Below are 12,723 nucleotides of genomic sequence, written 5' to 3' on the forward strand. Positions count from 1 at the left end.
TTAAAAGAGAGAAAATACTAAAATGTCAATTGCAGTTCGAAGACTACTTGAATCGAGTTCATCTTCTCTTAGAACTTTTGATCCAGCTATGTCTGCCAAATATATGAATTTTTATTTTAATGATCATCCACAGCAATAGGTGATGGTATCTGCAAGAAAGTTAAAAATAGGTTCAGCAAAAAAAAAAAAAAAAGAAAAAAAAGCAGGAAACAAGGAATTAAAAATGAATTGTAGAACTAGGGATGTACATAAATAACCCAAAAGATTAAATGACCAGTACAACTTAAACTTGCACTTGGTAAAAATTCTCAAAATCACTAACTAGGATTATTAAAAAGTCTCCCATTAAGATGCTTGTACACAGACAGTTTACATGGTTCACTGGACTTCTAGCATTCCACATATGGAATAATTATGGGATTGAACTCTCCAAATAAATGTGAAGAATTTGGATAAACTACAGTATCTTGGAGAATACCTAAATGATACTTCCAGGAAGAATCTAGTTAATATAATGCACTTTCAGAGTAACTATACTCAGCTAAACAAAAGCAAATGGATATACTATATAGCAGACTTGCCTCTAACTTAGAATAAGTACGTTGCTGATATTATCTTGATATTGTAATTCTAAATTGGAATAACATGTACATTCCCCACAAAGTGGCACTGACAACACTCAACCAGTTAGAATAACTCAGTCAAATAAATATTTAGCTACATATAGGAAGAACAAGAATTATATAGTGGCTCTGGTACAACTGACCTAGTGTATAATATTACTAGTTTCATTTATGGTTAAGGTGTAGACTTATGTGGTCTAGCAACAGTTAATCTATTGAAACTCTTGGAGTCAGGCGCACAAAGCTACATTCCAGAAGTCTGCATAGGGAAACGATTTTTCCTTTTCTTTCTTTCTTTTGTAAAGCAGGGTCCATGCTGCACCAGCCAAAGAAGGGGGAGCAAGTCCACTTCCTTTCTCTCTCTTTAATTCTTAGAAAGGCATGTGCTAAGACATGCTAAGTATTAGTGTTTTACAAAGGCTGTAGGGCTTGGCCTAGGTATAGCAATTAAGGGCAAGCCATTGGAAGATGGTTTTTTAGGCCATAAGTCTTGTAGGCCTGTAGAAATTTTAACCCTAGCATACAATTGGATTCCTGTGACGGTTGGATTCATAGAAAGGGTCACATATATTCGGTTCGGTCCATTCCTACTAAAAAAAAACCTTGAAGTGACTCCCATCAAGTTTGTGATTGGAGAGAAGGGCTGATATCACTGGTAGGATGATTCAAAATAGTCAAGATATACAACGTTGAGAGATATGCCTAGACCTCATTCCGTTCTCAGATATGCTCTAGATCTTACTCTGTTGTCCTACATCATCACGATAGATCTTGCCGTCCTAACCTATTTTGTGTCAATTTCACATAAAATGTAAACCATAAATAACTTGATAATAGCAAGAAAAGATGTTAATTAGCTTATTCAATATTATGTTGTTGTTGGTCCATATAAGAAGATATTCAGTACTATGTTGTTGTTGGTCCGTAAAAGCTTTTATTTATAAAGGGTAGCGGTATAGCATCATACACACACACATACATATATGATCAACAAATTGCTGAAAAATCAGTGTTAAGAGAATATAACAGATCAATTTAGGGATTTGTGATAGTCTATTACCTGTCAGTAGGGACAAGGGAGCTCCCCCCCCCCCCCCCCCCCCCCCCCGGGGCGGTTGCAAATGTAAGGAGTTTGATTTGGTTCACTTATGACATTTAAAGCTTTCCTTTAGAGGAGCATTTAAAGTAATAGAATAACATGCATCTGGGTTTAAGTTTAATGAATGATATACTCTTTATCAATATCAGAAGGAAGGCATCACTACTAAGATAATTTATTTGGGAAGACACAGTAGATTAATAGAAGTTATAATCTTTGATAGAAAACAATTTTATACATTTGCAGCTATAAATGACAACATTCTTAACATAATCAGCTAATTTTATTTTTTAAAATTTTATATTTACATCATCATTATAAAAAAGAATTGATTTCCAATCCTAGTATTTCTTAGATGCTTTCTGATCTTATTGTTTCTTCTTTATTTCTATAAGTTTTTAAAATGTTTATTGATGACAATTGTTCAAATGAAAATATCAATCATAATGAAAGTACTCAATAAATGCCATTTAGCTACTACACTCTATACTGCTCTACCTTACCAGCAACATATCCTGAGATACGTTTGTTGTTTGTTTAAAATGTTTAATAACTGATAATTGTTATGAAAAGTCAATAAGAGAAAGTATTAATGAATGCCATTTAAGATACCACAATTTTATCAACGAAATCTTGTAATATAATGGTGAAACTAAAGAAGCATTATAAAGTGTGATTCTTAGTTTCCTAATTGTATTTTATATGGTAGGAATTTCATATAGTTCATTTTTTGAAAAGAATGACATCCTTAATACCAGAATTGATGGCTCTCCAGTGGCCAATATCTCAGTGCAAGTCATTGCCCCCTCAAGAAACAACAGCATCAGCAGTTGCATAAGCCATATATATTGTATGCAAGAAGCTTTATATTAAAAGAGCAAATTTAGATACACTAAAATAAAAACAATTGTATACATACACCGGAAGTTAATATACTGTTGAGATCAGCACTGACTACAAAGAACAAATTTACGAATCTCATGAACAGTTGGTAGAAAAGTATAAGCAACAAATTGAACAAAATTGTAAAAGCATTTAGCAATAAATTTAAACCAAAATTACAATCTCTCTCTCCCTGTGTGTGCACGCACATGTTTGTTATCATCTCCTAAGACAGAAAAAATAGACAAAATAATATTGGAGCAGGCTAAATGAAATGGTCAGGTGATTTGGAGGAGTTATCTGATAGCCACAGGCTCCTGAAACTTGGAAAAAAGAGAGAGAGAGAGAGAGAGAGAGAGAGAAGGCAGCACAGAAATCCAGCAACGCGGTATGAATTTAAATCTTGGGCAATAAAGAGGCCCTAAACATACAAAATGAATGCTGGAGATAATAAGGTGATTTTTTTTTCCTTGAGATTTGCCAGTAGGCTGATGTGCAATTCCATTGCAGATGCATCTTTTCAAAGCACCACAAGCAACCAACTCATGGAACATATTTTTAGCTGAAGTTTTTCATCAAATAGTTCGGTATGTGATTAAACTCAAATTAGGCCATTAAGATAGACCCTGTCTTAACTTCAAGGACTTGCTAATCCTTGGAAAATTTGTCAAATGCAAGAATCAGTTTTATCTGGTTGTTAAAAGTTTGCTCTAGCTGCCAGTTCCTACCTACCAACATAGGAATGGAAAAGCAATAAAGTTAAGAAATTTATTAGGTTTTCTACTAGAATCTATGCAGATATCAGAAATAGAATGAAGATGGCAAAACTCAAGGAAAATGATAGCCCTTAAAAAATGCTGGTCCTAACTGGGATTTATTGCTCAGCTCCAAGATCCTAATTGTGAAGTCTGTTAACTGGTAGAAACCTCTGCATAGCTTTGTTATGTTTGCCCTAAAAGTTTCTTCAAAAACTGACTCCATAAGGGAATTGTACAGATCAGAGATCAACAGGGTCTTTAAACTACTGCTTATGGTAGGTGCCTTAAAATCCTGCATATTTTTTTATAAATCAACTCTATGTCTTGAAATTTGACATAAACATGAAAAATCAAACTGCCTATAAACGATTGAGCTCTAGGAGAGCCATGGCAGTTGAATTTGATTTCACATGTTAGAGGCTTTGCATTAAATTAGACAACTGAACACTCAAGCATGTTGGGAGAGTCTGATCACTTACCAGCAGATTGGTAATTGCTTCTGTAAAAAAGACTGAAGGAATTGGCAATATATGACTCTAATTGTGATCTTGAGTTCACCATTGTATAAGTGAGGATGCTAACAGGTACATATATATCATAGGCGAATGAAATTCTTCAATCAAATGTGAGTGTTCCTTGGCAAACCATCTTTTCTTCTTCGGTGGAAGGTTAATGTGTTGTAAAGCAACAAGAGGAAAAAAGAGTTAAATTTATTTTTAGATATTTACAAGTTGAACCAATTGAGAATAAAGTGATAGAACTGCTTTATATGGTATGAGCATGTGCAATGAAGATCTAATATGAGCCTTATCTAGGAGAGAGAAAGGTCAGGATATAGATGAAGGCCTAAGATACACAATTTGCAGTTGTGAAGAAGGAAGTGGGATAGGTTAATATGACAACAAATGTGATAGGAACTAAAGTGTGAAGAAATCATTAAGCCAAACCAAGAAATTGGGAAGGCTTGTTTATTCAGTCATCAATAATAAGTTTGGGTTCCCACGATAATAATGGCAGATTCTTTGAAAAACTGCATAAATGGAATAAGTATTGCAATGAAGTATCGCAAGGAACAGTGTCTTTATAACAGTGCATGGAAAAAGATAAGTTAACAACAGATCTGCCAGGTACCAGGAAATGAAACAACTTTTAGAAATTAGCTAAACTTTGACACAAAGCATATGACGAATGGCATTACAAGATGAAGGACTAATTTATATAACATAATACTGGGATGATTGCCACACTTCTAAGCAGGAGCCTGACTTATAAATTTCACAAAACATGATAGTAAAAATCTCCCCAAAGATAGTGAAAATGGCTTTAAACCAATATATATAACAACACAGACACACACCACGCACGCACCCACCCACCCCAGCTTGCAGAATGTATGTATGTGAGAAAGTAGAGTAGAGTTAATATGTGACGCCTTCACAACACTCCAAATAAGGTCAATCTTGATTGGATGACTGGGTGTAGCATTGATGGTCTGAGCTGTTGTATCTGATTTATTATCTCTAAATTGCTTAGTGTCAAAAAAACATATGATTTGGAGATTCCAAGCATTTACATCACTTATAAATCTAGTGGTCAAAAATGGATAGTTTAGATAATACAAACAATATATATTTTTTGATTACTAGATGCATGAGCTAGGGATCTCTAAATCATATGATTTTTGGATAGATTTTGTGAATTTTGATCTCCTAACTGTTTTGACTTGTTGTCCAGTAAGAAAACACGTAAAATAATATGATGCATAGTAAAATGTTATCCTTCATGGGAATTAACAACGTTTTACCATCAGAACCAAACATTTTGACATTCCCAAAACCCATATGTTCAAACCCTTGGTAAGTCGACCATGGACACAAGGATGATGCGTTCTCATTGGAAGAAGAAAATGAAGCAAGAAATCACGGGAAAAAAGAACAAGCAGAGGTGAGTATAGAAAAACTCACGGGGTGAGCAGCAACCGCCGGTTGTTCTTGACGAGGCTCTTCATCTCACCACCGCCGTTGTTCTTGACGAGGCTCTCCATCTCACTGTACCCCTCAGCCCCTATCTGCCATATGATGTACCTGTTCTGCAGCTCCAGAGCTTCTCATAGTACATGTTCAGGACCGCGACATTGATGGCACCGGCACCCGCCGAGCCCCGAGCACGAGCACCACCTGAGCCTTGTCCGACCCAGCCTTGGGGAAGAAATGCGTCCGAGCAACCGCCTTGGACGTGTGCCTCCTCAGCGAAAGCCTGACGGGATTTCCATACACCAAGCCCTTCTTCTTGGGAGATGCTTCACGCAAGCATTGATGCGAGGAAGATCGTCTCGGCGTAAGGCGGGACCACGCGGTTGGTGGAGCCGGGGAACTGTTCTGCTCCGGGTCGGGATCTTGATCGAGAGGGCGCGGCCAAGCACACCGGCGCGGCGACGGGCGAACAGGTGGAAACCGAGGAGGAGGTTGACGGGGTGAGGGGGGCCCCCCGAGCAAGAAACCCCCGGGGGGGGCGGGCGCGGCGGACGGGGTCGTAGTCGTAGCCTCTCCATTCCGTGCGGTGCGCTGAAGAAGATCTTGGCGTCGGGGCGTGCGTTCTCCCGAGCTTGTCGGCGATGGCGATCGCCGGGTAGATGTGGCACCGGAGAATACCATGCGGAGATCGGCGCCGGGTGGCGGCGGGGATCGGGGTGGAGCTGGGGAGATCGGGGTCTCGCGGTCGACGGCGAGGCAGCAGGTGAGGTAGTAGGCATGGGAAGAAATGGAAAGGATTAAAGAAATGGAAGAGGGGAAGGAAAGAAGGGGCCATGCGGCGGGTGATACAAGAATACCACTTCTCTTCTTTTTTTTTCCCCCTGTCCCGCAATCATACATGGATACAAATATCCAAAATATCAAATAATAATAATTTTCGGAGTGCTCGAATACTTGGATCTCTTGGTGCGGCAACAAGAGGGGCCGGCCCCCTCTGGTAAAACATCAAGGGCTCCTAACTTGTAGGAGCTAGATGTTTATAAAAGGAGGACTCTTGGGGCTGACTAATGGATATAGGAATCCCCCTCTCTCATCAGTGCCACCCTCTCCCTCCCTTGGTTCAGGCCGCCAGCAAGAAGAAGGGAAAGAAGATGGGCCCTCTCTCCTCTTCCTCCTTCCAACGCAGGGAAAAGAAAGTAGGCTGCAGGGGCCTTGCCTTCTTTTCTTCCTTCTCCTCTCAAGTATCATGAGTTGAAAGAAAGAGAGGAGATCAGCCATCAAAAGTTATCTTCAAGGGAGCTAGCACCCCGGTGAGATAGAAAGCTTGGATCGGATCCTGCTTCTGTGGATACCCGTAGAGGCCGGGCACTTGAACGCTTCAAGCGAACCTCTTCCAAAACCACGAATTCGATTTGGGTGATCATCTACCGCGCAAGTGAAATTGATCTTCCTAATAGTTTTAAAAGTTTTAATTCTTACTAATTACGAAGGTCTGAAACACGTCATGCGTGAACGTTGATCCCGCACATGCCCCCCTTTCCGCTGCCATCTGATTTTTGTTTGAAATATCAGCGGCATGGGCGGGTTCCCAACAGCACTCTCTCACAAAAAGACTCATCAAAATAATAATCATATAAGAACTACCAATCTGTTGCCCGTTGGCTCACGATATACATGCTTTGCTTGAGCGGCCATCCCCTCACACATTATAGCTCGAATGTTCTGAGCAGTGGTGGCTATCACAATCACCGCGCTTGATGGATCCAAGATGACTATCGTCGAATACCCTCAGCACTATAGCGCATGCAGGCAGAAAAGTCGAACAAAATTCAAGTCGGATAGGCTGCTCTCACTTCGTCCTGGACCAAAATGTCAAAAATCTGGCCTTGGAGTCGGACCTCTGATGATAAAGCTCGCCCTTCTCCTGCTCCGCATTCAGAACACATCCGTCGAATTCACTTTAAGGGAAACTGGAGGTAGGGGCTCCCAGGTGAAAAATACTGTGTTGAAGACTCATGAGCAAGAATTTAAAATCTTTTCCTGCTCATTTTGCCAAGTTGACTAATATGTAATACCCAAGTTAGATATCTTACATAAGAAATCTTACATAAGAGAACTTAGCATAATGTTATGTTTCGAGTAGTTTACAATGTAAGTTCAAGCGGTTCTTTTTGTCAGGTGGAGTTCAACTAGTACCTCATCCCAATTGCCGGGATTAGTTTGAAATTGAGTTATTGACCTACCAAGACATAGATGATCCATGTTATTCTACACTGAAATCCACAACATTACAGCAGATGTTTCTACCAGATTTCATTCCCTGACTACAAGTTTCTGTCTGAAATTAATTGCTAAAAAAATATTTATAATTTCACATAATAATATATTAATTTTATTTGTCATGCAGACTGTTGTTTTTTTTTTCCACATTGCTGGAACATTGTTAATCTGCCCACAAGATCTTGGTTTTTTTTATTTTTCCCCAATTATAAGTTCAGCACTTTATGGTGTCATATTTGAAAAGAGATCTGAAAGAACAGTACTGCAGCATTGGTTATGTCAGAAGTGGATTCATATCATGTTGTCTCTAATCTATATATCTTCACCGTAAATTATAATAATACATGCAACATGTTGCTCGCTCGTTTAATTGCGGTTTGTTCAGAAGTATAAGATATACCTTTTAATGATCTTATTTTTGAAAGCTCGTGTGGTTCGCTCATGGAGGCAGATATGGCGTGACCATATAAAGTAGTCTCTTCATTGTGGGGATAAAGTTGTATATATTTATACCATAGATGTTGCTTTGAGTTTGTGTTCATAAGATAGTAATATATAGGAAGTGGAGGTATCAAAGGGAGAAGGGAATTCAAATAAGATCTAAATCATGTCATTGCAAAGCAAAGGCATGGAGCAAAGAAACTCAAAAATTACACAGTCAAACTTTAAAGTAATCATGCACAAGATTTTGGGGGTATATATGGCCTTTAAAATTAATAAACATGAACGTAAAAATCACAATAACTTTAATCGTGCGCAAGGTTTACATTGTAGTTTCTTTTTCATACTGCATACTTTTTTGTAAGGCATAAACTAACCACTCTTTTTGTAAGGCATAGTTGATAATATAAACTTGTTTGTTTACGGCATGCACCCATAAGAAATTTGTTTGGATTAGCCATACTAATGAGATCAGCAAGCAAGGTAAAAGAAGAGCTCCATCTTGTGGAATGCCAAGCAAGGTAGAAGATCCTTGTTTTGGTGCTTATTAGTAGGTGATCCTTTGCGTATCTATGTCATACTTTTAGCCGCGGGGGGTTCTTAGTCCTCTAATTGGAACAAAAAAGGGAAAGCCACTTTTTTACTCATATATAAGCCGGAGAAGTAGAAAGGTTTGTCTTCGCCCATATTCTTGATCCAATGATGTGCTCCCTTGCTAGTAAATAGTACAAAGGCAGTTTGGGTGTCTTTGTCGCAAGTTTTTAGGTACGGTGGTATGGGATGATAGAAAAATTAGAGGCTTGTATAATAGCTTTGGCTTCCTCATCTCTTCTGATCGTCACTGTATGGTTATGTTGCTTCGATAATTCAGGGAGTTGATAAAGGGCGATGTATTAGCTTTCCAAAAGTGACCAGGGGTACTTGGGGGTTTGTATTGTATGGAGGGACTAACATTAAGAATCAAAGAGGAGGAGTAAGAGAAAAAGACAAATTGTTAGCTATATCTTTGCACAGCTTGTTATAGGCGTCAACTCTTGCGACGTGTTTTCGAAATCTAATTCCACATTGTATTATATTATATATATGTGTTATATATATAAGAGGAGGAGATAAATTGATCGATGATCATACAAAATTAATCAGAAGAACTAGAATCTTTCACCTTAGAAGCGCTTATGTCAATAGCTGAAGCGCTGTTCTATTTCCTCATTGACCATCAAGCAACAATCGCTATTAGAATAATCCTTTCTTTATGGTATTAATGATTCAAGAGTTTATAATAATGTTATAGAGTGTTCTAATCTAGTCCAAATTTTTGTTGCATGTTTATACATTCTAATCGAGTAAATTTATAAAAATGTTTCTTGAGTTTCTGATCCAATGATATATTTCAATGAAATGATACCCCTGTAGAAGATGTTCTTAGTCATCAGAGAAAAGTTCATTTGCAACGCACAATGCCCATTTGGCGAGAGCAGTGCACATCCGCTTCGCCCGGCTCATTCAAGAACCCTCTTAAATCATTAGATATCGTTTATCTGCTAATTTTTTCAAATCTATCTGCTATTTGAAGAGAGTGAAGTTTTATAACAGGATTATAAAACTATTTATAGTCGTCCTGCTGTTTACCCGAATTTTGCTACATTTCTTCAATAAAAGAAAACGAACAACGCACCTACAGGCATTTAATGGTAATAGGGATACTACCAGACTACATTAGAACTGATTTCATTAAGCTGTTTTAAAAAAAAAAAATCTTGATTACTCTGACACTCATCTAAAACTTCTTGATAAGCTGATACGACATCAGGATTGAGGATCAATGATTAAAGATATTCATTCACATCATCATTGAAGAACTTAATTAGAAACTTATATAGTGGATGGATACAAAGTGTCAGTCATTATTTTTGAAATGTCATTATTTGAGAAAAAATCAGTTACTAAAACAAGATGGTAGTTATTGTTAAGGCCCTCGGATTTGATTGGAGCTTTTTTTTTTTGTTGGATGATTTGCTTAGAGACTTGCTGACTGCTTTCTAGCGACATTTTTTTTCAACAGATCATGGAAGAAACAGAACTTGTTACTTATGGGGGCTTATGTCCAGAGGCTAATATCAATTTAGTCTGCCAATCAATAAATCTCCCTATTAAATATAATAAAAAGTCTAAAAATTATATTTGCTCGATCATAGTGAAAGAAAACAGAGTCAATAAAATGCCCCGTGGATCAAAAAAATCTTTCGATGTGTGGTTCTTACTATGGTATGCTAACATACGAAATTTTGAGCAAATTCTCTCCAAATCGGCCTCCTCCAAGATGCTCCTCTCAGGAGATTGGATCAGATTGGCTGTAGAAAAAGATTCTGATCCCGCTCCGGCTTTGTGACTGACGTTCCTTGAGTTTTCTAATCCTACAAAATAACTCAAACTGCAAATAGAATATTGTCCTGATGAAATTAATTTGTAATGCGCAAACGTTGAGTGTTCTAATCCGGGTCTAAATGTAGTTTAAATGAAGTGAAAAACTTCTATAGAAATAAAACTAAATAGAGTTCAATATGAATTGGCTACTTGAGTTTCAAAGAGAATTCATCTACGATCATAATTGATGGAACCATGAGATTCATTAGAAACTTAATGTAGCGAGACTGAATATAGAGTGTCAGTCATTATTCTGAGTGCTAGATTCTGATTGAAGAAAAAATAAAATTCAGCTAGCTAAAGCTAGGTAGAAGTTATTTGATAGGGTTAGTTGTTTGATTAGTGCCCTGATTAAGTGAGACTGTTACATTCATTCAACCATTCTTTTGTTGTATCAGTTCCTTGGTTAGAAAAGGCTCATCCACTTATTACGAGTTTCAGCTGCTTGGTTAAGAATATAAGCAAGTAAGGCAGAGCAAAAGTATTGGTAACGCTTTTGGAGCTTCGAGTTCTTCATTAGTAATCGAGTCAAGATGATAAAAACAAAGAAACAGTGATCTATTAAAATATCAGCTCCTTTAACTGGTTATCTAGTTGAATTAGATGGACTCTGAGTATAGATTATATCCTTGCAGCTTTCAGGCATCTAATTAGGAATAGTGAATTTGTTAGTACAAACTATTAGTAACATCTTTAAAACTTCAGTCTGCTGTCTGAAAGCCTGATCGAGTTGACTAATACAAAGTATGAAACAGAAATGTTCCTGTTATTTTATTGGAATCTTAATAACTGAAGATAATGACCATCAGCTTTCAGAAGAATCTTCATATTGCATGAACATGTGCCATTATTTTGGAGAAGAGGTAGCAATTTAAACATGTCGAAACTATCTATTGAGCAATATGTGCTCATTATTAGAAGTTACCGAAAACCCAAGTCAAAATTTGCAAGAAGCCTGTAGATTTCAGCAAAAAAAAAAAAAAGAATCCAGCCAGCAGATTTGAAACACCAGCATTCAACAACATGATTGGATTTGACCTGTCTTATCCTCATGTGCTTTGACTTGTGCAGCCCATATCAAGGGTTCGAAACTGATACCCTTTCTCCAGCCATCATCCCTACTCCAGACATCAAAACATTCAACACAACGATGAATCTTCATAAGAAACAATGCAATCCAAAGCTATTCCCACTCGAACTCCTAAAATATTCATTCAATTTCTAAATGGATTAAACACTTTAAAATGGTTCTTTTGCCATTTAATTCAGCTTCTATCATGGCAGTGAATTCAGATTGTTCTGTTGCAACGATTGCAAGCTTTCTACAGCAGTGAGGTTATGGACCGCGTTAAAGGAATAAGGGCATTGAATAGGTTATGCCCTTGATGCCGATACATGATGAGCAAACAAAACATAATCTTAGCAGTGCAACAATATAGAGGATCCTGGGCAACATGGTTCAATTGGGGAAGACACCAACACAAGATGTTGATGCTCTAACTTTCTCAAAAGAAAAAGAAAAAAAAAAGATGTTGATTCTCTAACTAGTTGGTAGTGGCTCAAAGGTAAAGGTAGGAAGTCTATCATGTTTTTTTTGTGGAACCTAGGGAATGACAGGAATGAGATGCTCTTCACCTGGTCGTACGCGACTATTCAAGAGCATGCTTGCAGAATTTTCAGAAAATTCTGCTTTTCTGCAGGAATATGCAATATTCATAGCAAGGCAGCGTCTACAGAAAATGACCCGACAAAGAAGGGTAAACTTCTGCCGTAGTTATTATGTTTCCACATCCCTGAAAAATCTTGCTTTCCGTTTTCTATGTACCTGTAAAAAAATTTTCAGTTGAACTAAATCAAATGGAGTGGACACAATGCTAACTTGCTGTTCGCAGTGATATCAACCTTCAACTGTGGTGCCATGCAAAACACCCCACCAAATCTTGTCAAGAGATCCATCTAATTCCTCCATCATTCGAGCAGACAAGCTAGCTGGAGAGAGTTTTTTATCGCATGATGGCCACATTCTTCATGCAGACGCATAACGTCATTGGTGAATGATATATAGTAATGCTTGAGTTGTCTACGGCATGGAATGAGTTGAAAAAGCTCTCTTTCATGGATGTATATAGGCGTATGTGAGTGGATTCAGACTCTCAGATGCTGTTGATTCTTTTTGAATGGCCAATTCTCATGCTCTGATAGACTTGGCCCATCAAAGGAGGAGATTGGAGCTTTTTATCTGC

General features: G+C 37.8%; 1 pseudogene; it reads right to left on the minus strand.

The window, feature by feature from the left end:
- On the minus strand, positions 1 to 6,235 carry LOC108511818 (annotated as a pseudogene).
- Positions 6,236 to 12,723: the final 6,488 nt, after the last annotated feature.

The sequence above is a fragment of the Phoenix dactylifera genome, chromosome 4, assembly GCF_009389715.1.
Source record: "Phoenix dactylifera cultivar Barhee BC4 chromosome 4, palm_55x_up_171113_PBpolish2nd_filt_p, whole genome shotgun sequence".
Classification (NCBI taxonomy): Eukaryota; Viridiplantae; Streptophyta; class Magnoliopsida; order Arecales; family Arecaceae; genus Phoenix; species Phoenix dactylifera.